Raw genomic sequence first — 12,335 nt, 5'->3', positions numbered from 1 at the left:
TCTCGAATCACCCAAGACGATGCAAAGAAGTAAAATTTCAAAGTCAAATATAAACAGCTGTTCTGTTTCATCATCCCTTCGCTTAGTCAGGTTCAATGAACACGAGAGCAACGAAAATGACACAATATTATAGGTCAATTCTATGTAATAAGAGAACGCATATGCGGTACACTCTCGTTTGCTCAGTAGGATGTACCCAACGGGTGCATGCAGCATAAAACAGGCAATAAACTCAGCATAGGGAAATTATACGCTTTCACCAGTTTAGCTTTGGTATAGGCGCTGCGTAGGAGTCAAGTGCATCCTAGACGTATGCATACATGTGAGATTATTCTGGAAGGATTGCGTTGGTCCCAAAATGCATCACATGATCTTGAAGGAGAACGATGGATAAGTTTAGATCAGGAATACTTTTTGTCTCTTTCATTCTTATCAACATTACGTTAGGAAGATCTTAGCAGGAGACAAATCTTTCTAGGCTTAAACCCCTATATAAGGCAAATTTTCAACTTAATAAACTGAATGTTTTCGTTAGTCTTAAAACGTCTGTCGATCTGTTAAGATCCGAATTCCTTCCAGCCAGTACCTTCATCAGGTTTTAAACTAAGATTACTGATGAGACCAGAATCTCTAATTTAGTGAGAAGTTCAGTCCTCAGTTACAATCAAAGTCCAAACACCTGATGCTAAAGGCACTCCTTTTCTTTCTATCAAAATCTGAACCACGCTATTGTAACAGTCTCTTAATTTAGTAGAGTAACTGTCTTAGCGTCTTGAACAGTTCTTTGATAGAATCGAGAAAAAATAGGCACTCGCTCCAGCAGTCCCGGCAGGGCAACGGTGTACCATCCAAACCGTTCGGCGTGGTAAGTAAACCTTCGCGTGATTAAACAAGCTCGGGACAGCTTGTTTTAACTCCTCTGCCAGGTTTCCAGTGCGCGCGCTACCATATGCGAGACGCATTACGAATATTCTCATAATCATAGCAGTCTCATGCGCAAGAGATTTGTAGCACTCTGTTTCTCTCTCTTCAGTTTTGTCGCATCTCACATTCTCATAATGTCTGTGTGTCGCACTGTTTTGTAAGCACAGCACATTTCCGGATGTATGCGTTTCATGAGAACGAGTATCATGCGACGTCGCGTGAGCCGAAGCTCATGCGCTTTTCGCAATGAGACGTCGCTAAGCGACGTTTCAATGCGACATCGAAATAACAAACTCAACTGGAAGACCAACTCGTGTTCTTGATGTTGGGAAAGTGTTGTTTTGTTTTGGAAACGATGGAAAGCGACCTAGCTACTACACTCTTATCGAACATGGAGAAGAGGTGTCGGATGGTTATGACCAACAAAGTTTTCCTAGCGGCAATTTTCGTTGATTAAAGGATTAACTTGAAAAATAGCCCATTCATAACGAACGAAAATAGAGATGTGGCTTTGGTAAGCGAAATGTACAATCAAGTTGTGGTTTATTTGCTCGTTAATATGCTTTTTTTTTAATTTCACCGAGAGTCCACGGTACTAACACTAGGACTATTTAGAAATCTGTCGTCGCAAATTGATTGTTTCAATTCAGCATCATGGTGGCTGATATGAACTATCCTGTGAGCGCTAACACGTCTGAAGAATTCAGTTGCTGCCGTTATTAGTTTTGTTGATTTACAGGTATTCAATACAATTTCTGAAGCAAGAAGCTTAGCAACAATCCGTAATACAGATATGACACAAATTGTTCCTAAATTTATTACTTTAACCTTAATCCAGCATTTCGTACCTACGTACACTGTGGTGCAAAGTTGATAGGACAAAGGTCGTTTTCATACAAACTAGCCAAGTTTAACATGTTATAAATGTGTTCTGTTATGATCAATTGGGCTGAAATTTTGACGCAAAACTACAAATATGTTGAATTTCACGTGTAAGAAATACCGAATTTTTAGAAGCACTTGCTGGAAGGTGACAATAAAAATAAAATTTGTGCATAGCTGATCGGACAAAGGTCAATGGAAAAGCAAGTTTTGTGTCAAAAATTTCAACTCAATTGATCTGACAGAACACATTTACAACATGTTAAACTTGGTTAATTTTTAAGTGCAGACTTGTGTGTATGCAATGAGAAGTCACCACCAACGTTTTTGCAGCAAAGTACACTTCTGCGTTGAAAATAATCCCTTAAAATAGTGTTCACTCAAGCCAGACAAATAAAAATATTAATCTTCAGAGTTTTATCATTACTAGCGTGTTGATATGATCGGTCAAGTCAGACCGAAATGTGAATTTTTTATTTGATTTTGAGAAAAACGAGTTTAAAGTTGGCTGTTGAATATTGTGTCTTATGTAATGGGAAAAATCATATGACCGTTTTCTCGTGCTACTCTATTTTTTTCAAATCTGGCTGAAAAATTGAAATGTAGCTGAGGGAATTCTTGATCTTATGATATCATTGACTCATTTTTTGTTCTTTTATTTTGCTACTTAGTCGCTTCTGACTTAAGGCCGACCATATCAGGCATAACATATGATAACGGCACAAAAGCATTTGTAAACAAACTTTCTAAGGTCCTTTACATGCGATCCAAAGTACGCCCACGCAAACCAATGCCACTTTCGGAAAGGTGATAGTTGCCCCTATTCGACGATGTTGTTGGTTCGCGTGTAAAGGGCCTTAGAAAGTTTGTTTACAAATGCTTTTGTGCCGTTATAAAATGTTATGCCTGATATGATCTTGTATAGTATAGTGCTGTTTTACATTCAAAATCGTCCATTTATATTTTTACTGGTCTGAGTAAAAGTATTCTGAGTTAAATTTGGTGCAAATGCTCAATAACTTGTTTATTTTTCCACCAAATGGGCTGAAAGCTTCAGAGGCTTCCAAAAAATGTATTTTAGAAGATTTCCGCATAAGGACTTGTTGAAGGACACTTAGTTCCACAGATATTCCGGTATTATTTGAGTGCTAACATGCTAACGGTATCCCAACTACCGTAAGGTTGCCATCCACCGCTCACGTAGCCTTCCTTTACCTTCCTTTAGCATCCTTTCGACAAGCCATTGCGTCTTCCTAGGATCATGAGTGATGATCTTACGGTGATTCCAGTATATCTCTGGAACCATGTGTTGAGTCTGCTTGAATCTATACTAGAAGATATTTCTGGAACCATCTAAAAACTTCACCCCATTTCAAAAGATACATACGAAAAGGGCACACAAGTCTTCATTGAACAAACCCTTGCAGTCCCTTATCTCGTCACCCGACAACATCACTTATGATGGGACCGCGAGAGTCAAAGCATGCGAAACAGCGCACGGCGATGGCGCCCTGAGAGAGCGCATTGAGATGTTTCAATGAAACAGTCGCATGTGATTGAATACATGCGTCGCATTGAGAGAGCAATGTGATGAGACAAACAAAAATTGAAACGCTCGAATTTGTTGAGAGCGTGTAGCTTGTCGCGCGCATCGTTCTGGTCTCTCTTTTGTACAATAATGTAGCACACCATGGATTTGAGAGTCATGCGACGCTCCGTCTCACAGCTCGCTGTCGCATTTGTGTACGCGTGAGATTTCCGGAAGCCTGTCCTCTGCCATCCGTGCCGAACATTGGTGGCTCCAGAGAGGAAAAATCCTCACAATCATAAGTGGATGGTGTGCTCGACGCCAAAAGAGCGAGCTGTAAAGTGTACGGTGTAAGTTAGCATCGTTGTAAGTGCGCGACGCGGTTAAAACTACGAGCAGAAGAGTTCGTTAAGAGGTTCTAATCGTAAAACCACAATTAACAAAATAAGTGTAGTCGTGTGCTGAAATCTCACGAAGCAATCGTGAGGGTGTGCTCGTTACCGAAAAGAGCAATATAGAGCCGGAGAAAAATTGTGTGCTTGTTAGAAAATAAAACGGCGAGTTACACGGGCAGTGAAAATTGCGTTAGAGCCGGAGAAGAGCATGCTTACCTCGAAGTAGGAAGCAAGCAGAACAATTATAACAGTGAATATAAGTGATCTTCAGAGACAAGAGGAAAACAACCACAATCCGTGGTTGACAGGTAACACCTTATTTAGCGGAATAAACCGTAAGTAATACCTCTTATACATATATATCCAGTGAACTAGTGCAGTTAAAAAAAAAAAAAAAGATTTTACAAATGCTTGATTTGTTTGAAGAAATTAATTGTCTAGCCGAACGTTTTCGTGAAATCGATCGACGACTAGAAATTGCCAAAAATTCCAGAAGGTATAGAATCTGGATAGGACGACCTCTGCAACCAGGGGTAGTTAGTGAGACCAGAAGTTTTCCACTCATACTCTGGCCTGATTCTAATAGGGAAGAAGTTTATCGTCAAAGTGTGACGAAGTATACTAAAATTAAAAATTCAAGAAGATAATTCAAGCGTTTCATGATTGCACCAGTAGCAGTAATAATTCTGAAGATTGTACTGTTAAAATAAAAGTGAAAACTAGTCGATTTTGAGAGCCGAAAGGGCCGATCGATAGTTAAAACATTGACTTTGAGAGCCAAAGAAGCCGGTCAATATTTGTGCAGCTAAGTGCACTGTTAAAAAAAAGGTGAAAACTATTCGGTTTTGAGAGCCAAAAGGGCCGATCGATAGTTAAAACATTGACTTTGAGAGCCAAAGAAGCCGGTCAATATTCGTGCAGTTAAGTGCACTGTTAAAATAAAAGTGAAAACTTTTCGATTTTGAGAGCCGAAAGAGCCGATCGATAGTTAAAACATTGACTTTGAGAGCCAAAGAAGCCGGTCAAAGGTTTAATAGTTAAAACACTATCAAACAAAATAGTAAGATCTGATTAAAATATAGAACTTTTCGATTTTGAGAGCCAAAGAGCCGGTCGATAGTTGAAATTGTTTGACTTTGAGAGCCAAAGGAGCCGGTCAATTGTTTAACAGTTTAATCAATTGTTAACATTGGTAGTAAAATCAGATCTCAGGTTAAAAGCTATTTGATTTAAGAGCCAAGGAGCCGGTCAGTAGTTGTAAAGCCTAATCTCTTACTAAACTAGTAAGATAAGATCTTCACATTAGGGGTATTTGAATTTGTAAGCCAAAGAGCCAGTCAATAACCTAAAAATGTCGAAGTTCTTCGTAATAAATAAAAACGGGCACTGCCGCTTGTGTACGCAACCCGACAACAAACAAAATATGGTCGCTTGCGACGAATGCGACAGATGGTTTCATTTGGATTGTGCCAAACTACCACGAGAACCAACCGCTGAGGAACCTTTCTTGTGTGTCAAATGCACCACAATAAAGGAACAAATTGAAAAATTAACACTTGAAACCACTCAAGTGACTAAGATAGAAAATCCCTCTCAGCAGGATATATTCAAAACTCAATACGAGGCTATGTCTGGTATCTTGCAATCAATTCAAGATATGAAAAAGGAAAAGAAATGTGAAGAGGAAGAAGATGAATCCAATTGGACAGTATTCCTCAAGCGTCCAGCCTTAATTAACCTACCAAGGTTCTCTGGATCGGCAAAAGAATGGCCAAAATTCAAGAAAATTTATGATGATACAACCACGGAAGGAGAATTTTCTGATATTGAAAATTTAAATCGATTGCAGCAAGTTTTGGTAGGGAACGCTGCCAAGAGTGTTCAACCACTTATGTTGGACCCGGAAAACGTTCCAATCATAATAAGAAGATTGGAACAAAATTTTGGAAGACCAGAACTTATTTACAAGGAGTTATTAAATGACATTCTCAAAATACGAAAGGATCACAAGTCTATTGTGGTGGATATTTCAGATGCCCTAGAAAATATGGTCTCCAATTTGGAGGTTATAAAAAAAGTTGATTACCTACACGACCCACGTCTAGTTGACGAAACTGTACGAAAATTACCGTATGGTATACAAGTACAGTGGACAGAAGTAACTCTTAAGAATGAACATAGTCCTAGTTTAAAAGATTTAAGTTTGTGGTTGAAACCTCATGCGGCTACACAAAGGTTGATGCAAATACAACCGCAGCCACAGGAAAGACATGAAAACAGGAATAGAGTTAATATGCATTATGAAACTAAAACTGCTTGCCTGTTATGTAAAGAACATCACAAACTAATTCATTGTTCCAAATTTAAGGCAATGAACATTGACACACGAATTCAGGTAATTAAAAGAAATAAATTGTGTATGAAATGCCTGAATGGCAATCATACAATGATCGACTGCTTTTCCAAACGAAAATGTGGAGAGAATGGCTGCACTGGCAGTCACAATATATTGTTACATAAAAATAATTATCTTAAAAGTAACTCTCCTAAGGGATCGAATCCAACATTTATTAAGGATTCTAAGCCAGCCACTCCAAAGGAAGAGATAGGAACGTCAAATGTTCATCAAGCACCTAAACCTAATATTTTTTATCAGATTATTCCCGTTACTTTACGCAACGGTTCGTATAAGGTCAATACATACGCATTTTTAGACCCAGGTGCTTCACTGACGCTACTAGACGAAAGTATTGCTGAAGAGTTACATTTAGAGGGCAGAAGTGATCCACTCAAACTAAAGTGGACACAAAACTTTTCCCGTGAAGAGACAAATAGCAAGCGTGTAAGCTTGCGAATTAAGGGAGAATCAGAAAGAGAATATACGCTCAAGGGTGTTAGAACAGTTTGTGATCTGCACCTTCCAGTGCAATCTCTTGATTATGAACAATTAACCAAGAGATGTCCACACTTGCGAGGTCTTCCGATAAAGAGCTACGGAAATATTCAACCGCAGCTATTAATTGGCTTAAATCATAGCCATTTGTTAGCACCATTCTCAAGAAGAGTGGCAGGAAATGGTGATCCAATTGCCATCAAAACTAAATTGGGATGGTTAATATTTGGAAACCAAACCCACTTGGAAATCGTAAATCCAGAGCATGTATGCGTAATTCAGCATCAAGATGAAATGCTCACGGTAATGAATAAATATTTTTCAATTGAAGACTTTGGCGTCAAAATTCCTGAAACAATGCCTCAATCCACAGAAATTTTAAGAGCGCAGGCAATTATTGACAAAACCTTGAAGCGCAAAGAAAATAGATATGAAATTGGATTGTTGTGGAAGGAAGATAACTTCCAGTTTCCAGAGAGCTATAATAACGCGTATAAACGCTTACGAACTTTGGAAAATAAATTAAAAGGAGACGCCAGTCTAAAGAAATGGGTAAGCGACACCATTAAAGATTATATTGACAAGGGTTACGCTCGAAAGCTAACCGAACAGGAAATTAGAGACTGGTCTGATGACATCTACTATCTCCCACACTTTGTGGTTATTAATAAAAACAAGCAACCTCCGAAACCTAGATTAGTGTTTGACGCAGCTGCAAAAACCCACGGTGTGTCTTTTAATTCCGCGCTACTAACGGGACCGGATGCGACAACATCAGCGTATGGCGTCTTAGCAAGATGGCGAGAAGGACCCATCGCCTCTGCCGGAGATATAAAGGAGATGTTCAATCAGGTCGGGATGAACGAGATGGACCAGCGTAAGCAGTGTTTCCTGTTTCGAGATGATGAAAATCAAAACCCAGATGTCTACATCATGCAAGTAATGTTATTTGGATCTACTTGCTCCCCAGCCTGTGCACAAGTCGTTAAAAACTATAATGCTGCATTGTATAAGGACATAAAACCCAAGGCAGCGGAAGCAGTAGTAAAACAACACTACGTCGACGACTACATCGACAGTTTCAATACAATCGAAGAGGCCAGTTCAACAATAAAGGACGTCATCGAAATTCACGATAATGCTGGATTCTATATAAGAAACTTTGTTTCAAACAATAAAGCATTACTAGCGACGTTACCTAAGGATCGAGTACAGCAAGGTACTGTACGAATTTTAGAAGACAAGGATGCAATGGATGAAAAAATCCTTGGTGTTTTTTGGAACACGACTCTGGACTATTTAAGCTTCCAGTTAAAGCTTAATCGTCTAGATCCGGAAATAAGGAACGAAGGTAGAAAACCGACTATGAGAGAGTTACTATCCTTCATAATGAGCATCTACGATCCATTGGGATTGATATCAAATTTAACAATCCATGGAAAAATGCTCATGCAAGAAGTCCATAAGGAGACGTCAGATTGGGACAGCGTAATTTCAAACCATCTGAACGTTCAATGGAAACATTGGCTTAAAATCATACAGACAGCCACAAATATAAGAATACCAAGGTGGGTTTTAAGTAAAAACTACAAAACATTTGAGCTACACACCTTCATCGACGCATCAGAATATGCGTATACAGCAGCGATGGAAATATCCTGGACTTTCAATCCTCCAGCAGCATCGCACTTTGGTGGTGTGTGGGAACGACTCATACAGATAATAAAAAACTGTTTGTATGAAATGCTTCGAGCCTGCAAAAACAGAAAGCCTCACTTGGAAGTGTTAAGATCAGCATTAATACAGGCTGAATTTATACTAAACTCTCGTCCTCTAACTCATATGCCAATGGAGAGTTTCGAGGACGAAGTATTGACCCCATTCCACTTCTTAATCGGGCGGGCAGGAGAATATGTACCTCCATACGATCCATTAGCCGGAGAACTATCTAGAGATAAGTGGAAGTTAGTGCAACACTATGCACGACATTTTTGGGATAGGTGGAGAAAGGAATACTTACCCACCTTAATAAAAAGAAACAAGTGGGCTGCTAAAGTTAATCCAATAAAAAAAGATGACATTGTTCTTATTACGGACAACAATTCACCACGATATAAATGACTCAAAGGAAGAGTCATTAGTACGCGTGCCGCAGCAGATGGACAAGTACGTTCAGTAGAAATCCAAACTGAAAAAGGGATATACACCAGGCCATCTGTTAAAGTAGTCGTTTTAGATGTGAGAGGAGAAGATCAAAACGAAATGAACAAAGAGGACACTGAGGAGTACCATGCGTTACACCATCATAACGAGGTTCCAGTATCGAAAGCAGAACTACGCAAAAGCCGAAAAAGGCATTTTAATCCTTTTCCAAAGGAATATATTAAGAATCCTGAAAGGGATGTTCCTGACGAGAAGGTGGATCTGCCAATCGTCGAAAAAGCTAAATTGAACTTCAATTCGTGGGGAGAACGTCAAAAGATTGATGTTGACAAAGTCAAAAGGATGAGAGATATGCTCGAATCAACTCCTAGACCATCAAAGAAAATACGGTTCACAAGAGCACCTTATTGGTCATTAGTCGTATTAATGTTCATTTATTTTCTGGGTTCCGCCATTGGTTTACAAACGCAAGGCTTAATTGCATATGATTGTGCAAATCCAGAAATTAATATGACAAGCTATTCATTAATAGACGTATCATCTTGCCTGCCATCACTAAAGAATTTATCTATTACTGAGATACCTATTCAAGTACTGCAACAGAATACAAGGAGTTCAACTATGGTCTATCAGTGCAAAGTAATCATCAGAAGATCCATTCGACACTGTGGGATGCATTCGCACACATCAGATTACGAGCGAGGATACTCCTACACGGTGAAATCATTCACAGCGGAGGAATGCAGAAACGCACACCTGACAGGATCCGTAACCTTAGCTCATGATACCAGGATCGGCGAATTAAAAAGAAACAGCACCTCAAGAGGCGAAACCTTAGTAATCGGTAGTGTATGGTCTAGCTCTTGTAGTGGAGGCGTGTATAAAACACCTGAATATACTTGGATAAATGCGTTAGTATATTTTGAATACGAAATATTACTTTACAATTATATGGCAACCGTCGATAATGAAAATGATCAAATAATACTACGACATGGCGTCGTATGCCCTTATTCATATGGAAAGTGTCTAGACTCCGAAGATGGATATTCCACCTGGGATATTAGTTTAAACCAAAGATGTGAAGACACGGAATTTGAAGTAATATTCGAAGGACGAGTTAATAAAACCATGAATTTGGATATTGACAAGAAGTATCGACAAGCAGTATACACATCGATGTCAGATTTACATCTATTTTCTATTCGAACAAAAGGTGCTTCAAGGATATGCGGTTACAAGGGATACGGAACTGATCACCCCAGGATATTTATATTAGAAACACAAGATTACGCATCACCATTTCATCGAAAGCCATCAAACGCAAAAGGTCACGACATTTTTACGTATTTCAACTCCAAGATTACGTTAGTCGAGAATTATATCGGACAAAAGTTGGATGACGTATATAATTCCGTAATGACGGAAATGTGCAAAATAGATAAAGCGCTGCTAGAAACCAAGCTAACGTTAGCACGTTTGAATCCAACTGAATTTGTTACGAGTATCATGAAGCGACCCGGATTCTCAGCTGTAGTAGCAGGCGAAGTATTACACGTAATAGAATGTAAACCAGTTTACGTGAAACCATTCGCTTCGGAGAGATGCTACCAAGAATTACCGGTAAAGTATGGAAACACAACCATGTTTCTTACACCCGTTACACGTACGTTACAACTAAGAGGAACTGAGATCGAATGTACACCTCTACTTCCTGCTAAATTTCATTTCGGAGGTAGATGGTTCACCATTGACGGAAAAGTACGAGAAACAATTCCACCACAAATATTGACAACGGATATTGTAACCAGATGGAAATATACCCCACTTCCCAATTTGATGGAAAGCGGAGTTTATGATGCAGATAGTCTTCAGAAAATGAAAGCGATGATATACGACCAAGGAGATCGCAGAATAGCTTCAAATATCGTTCATAAGATATTGTCTGGTCAAAGCCCAAGTAAACAAGGATTTTACTTCGACGCCCTCGTATCAGAAAAATTAATTGATAACGTCATCAATAAGTATTGGACTAAATTAGTTTCATGGTCAACTTGGTTGGGAAATCTGACTTCCACAGTAATCGGTCTCTATATGATCGGGAGATGCATAAAATTCGTCGTTGATACACTGATGCACGGAAGAATTCTCTACGATATCTACGGATTTGGTTGGCAGCTGATTGCTTCATTCTGGGATTCAATGACATCATTCCTGAGCCATCGGAACACCCTAAAGAACATCAAGAAGACAACGACCGGTCATGATGATAACAAGACGAATTCGGATTCAGCTGGTTCACCCGAAACGGCACCACCCTTGGACGACGAGATAGGCTCGGTTTATCCATACCGAGGAAGCATCTACCCGGTTATCTCAACCGTTTAGTAGCGATCATCGTAATAATAAAATGGGTTGCAGCAATAAAAAATAAAAATAAAAATAAAACAATAAGATATCATATCTGCGTCATAAAGTAAAAAAAAAGTCATTTATAAGAAAAGAAGGAGGTTTAAAAAAAAAATAAATACTATATTTTTTTTATTATTAACCAATATGCATAATTATAATCCAAAAATATTATATGTATTACATTTCATTATATTCTTATAAAATTATAAGTGTGCATCATCATAAAAAAAAATAAATAATTGAAATAATAATTATATCAAATGCATTATATCCCAAGTTTATAACAATTATAATTAAATTAATGATGTGAAAGTGAACTCATTATAACTTACAATTAATTATAACAAATAAACAAGTTTGTTTGAAACTATAATAAGTGATTATTGCACCTGCTAAGATTACAAGGCATACATTAAATATTATTAATCGCAATAAGAATTTTGGTAAATCTAGGTCGATTTACGAGGGCCGGAATGTTGTGAATGCGATAAATTAGCAATAATTGAAGAACGTTCTCGAATCACCCAAGACGATGCAAAGAAGTAAAATTTCAAAGTCAAATATAAACAGCTGTTCTGTTTCATCATCCCTTCGCTTAGTCAGGTTCAATGAACACGAGAGCAACGAAAATGACACAATATTATAGGTCAATTCTATGTAATAAGAGAACGCATATGCGGTACACTCTCGTTTGCTCAGTAGGATGTACCCAACGGGTGCATGCAGCATAAAACAGGCAATAAACTCAGCATAGGGAAATTATACGCTTTCACCAGTTTAGCTTTGGTATAGGCGCTGCGTAGGAGTCAAGTGCATCCTAGACGTATGCATACATGTGAGATTATTCTGGAAGGATTGCGTTGGTCCCAAAATGCATCACATGATCTTGAAGGAGAACGATGGATAAGTTTAGATCAGGAATACTTTTTGTCTCTTTCATTCTTATCAACATTACGTTAGGAAGATCTTAGCAGGAGACAAATCTTTCTAGGCTTAAACCCCTATATAAGGCAAATTTTCAACTTAATAAACTGAATGTTTTCGTTAGTCTTAAAACGTCTGTCGATCTGTTAAGATCCGAATTCCTTCCAGCCAGTACCTTCATCAGGTTTTAAACTAAGATTACTGATGAGACCAG

General features: G+C 38.5%; 1 protein-coding gene across 1 annotated transcript in view; it reads right to left on the bottom strand.

Annotated features, from left to right (window-relative positions):
• The window catches only part of RecQ4 (RecQ4 helicase), a 394,445-nt gene that overhangs the window by 255,779 nt on the left and 126,331 nt on the right, over nt 1-12,335 (bottom strand). The window lies entirely within an intron of this gene.

The sequence above is a fragment of the Ochlerotatus camptorhynchus genome, unplaced genomic scaffold, assembly GCF_037179485.1.
Source record: "Ochlerotatus camptorhynchus isolate MF236.1 unplaced genomic scaffold, CSIRO-AGI_Acam_v1.1 ptg000330l, whole genome shotgun sequence".
NCBI classification, from domain to species: domain Eukaryota; kingdom Metazoa; phylum Arthropoda; class Insecta; order Diptera; family Culicidae; genus Ochlerotatus; species Ochlerotatus camptorhynchus.
The sequence above is the reverse complement of the archived record's forward strand: the minus strand, read 5'-3'. Positions and strand labels throughout refer to the sequence as shown.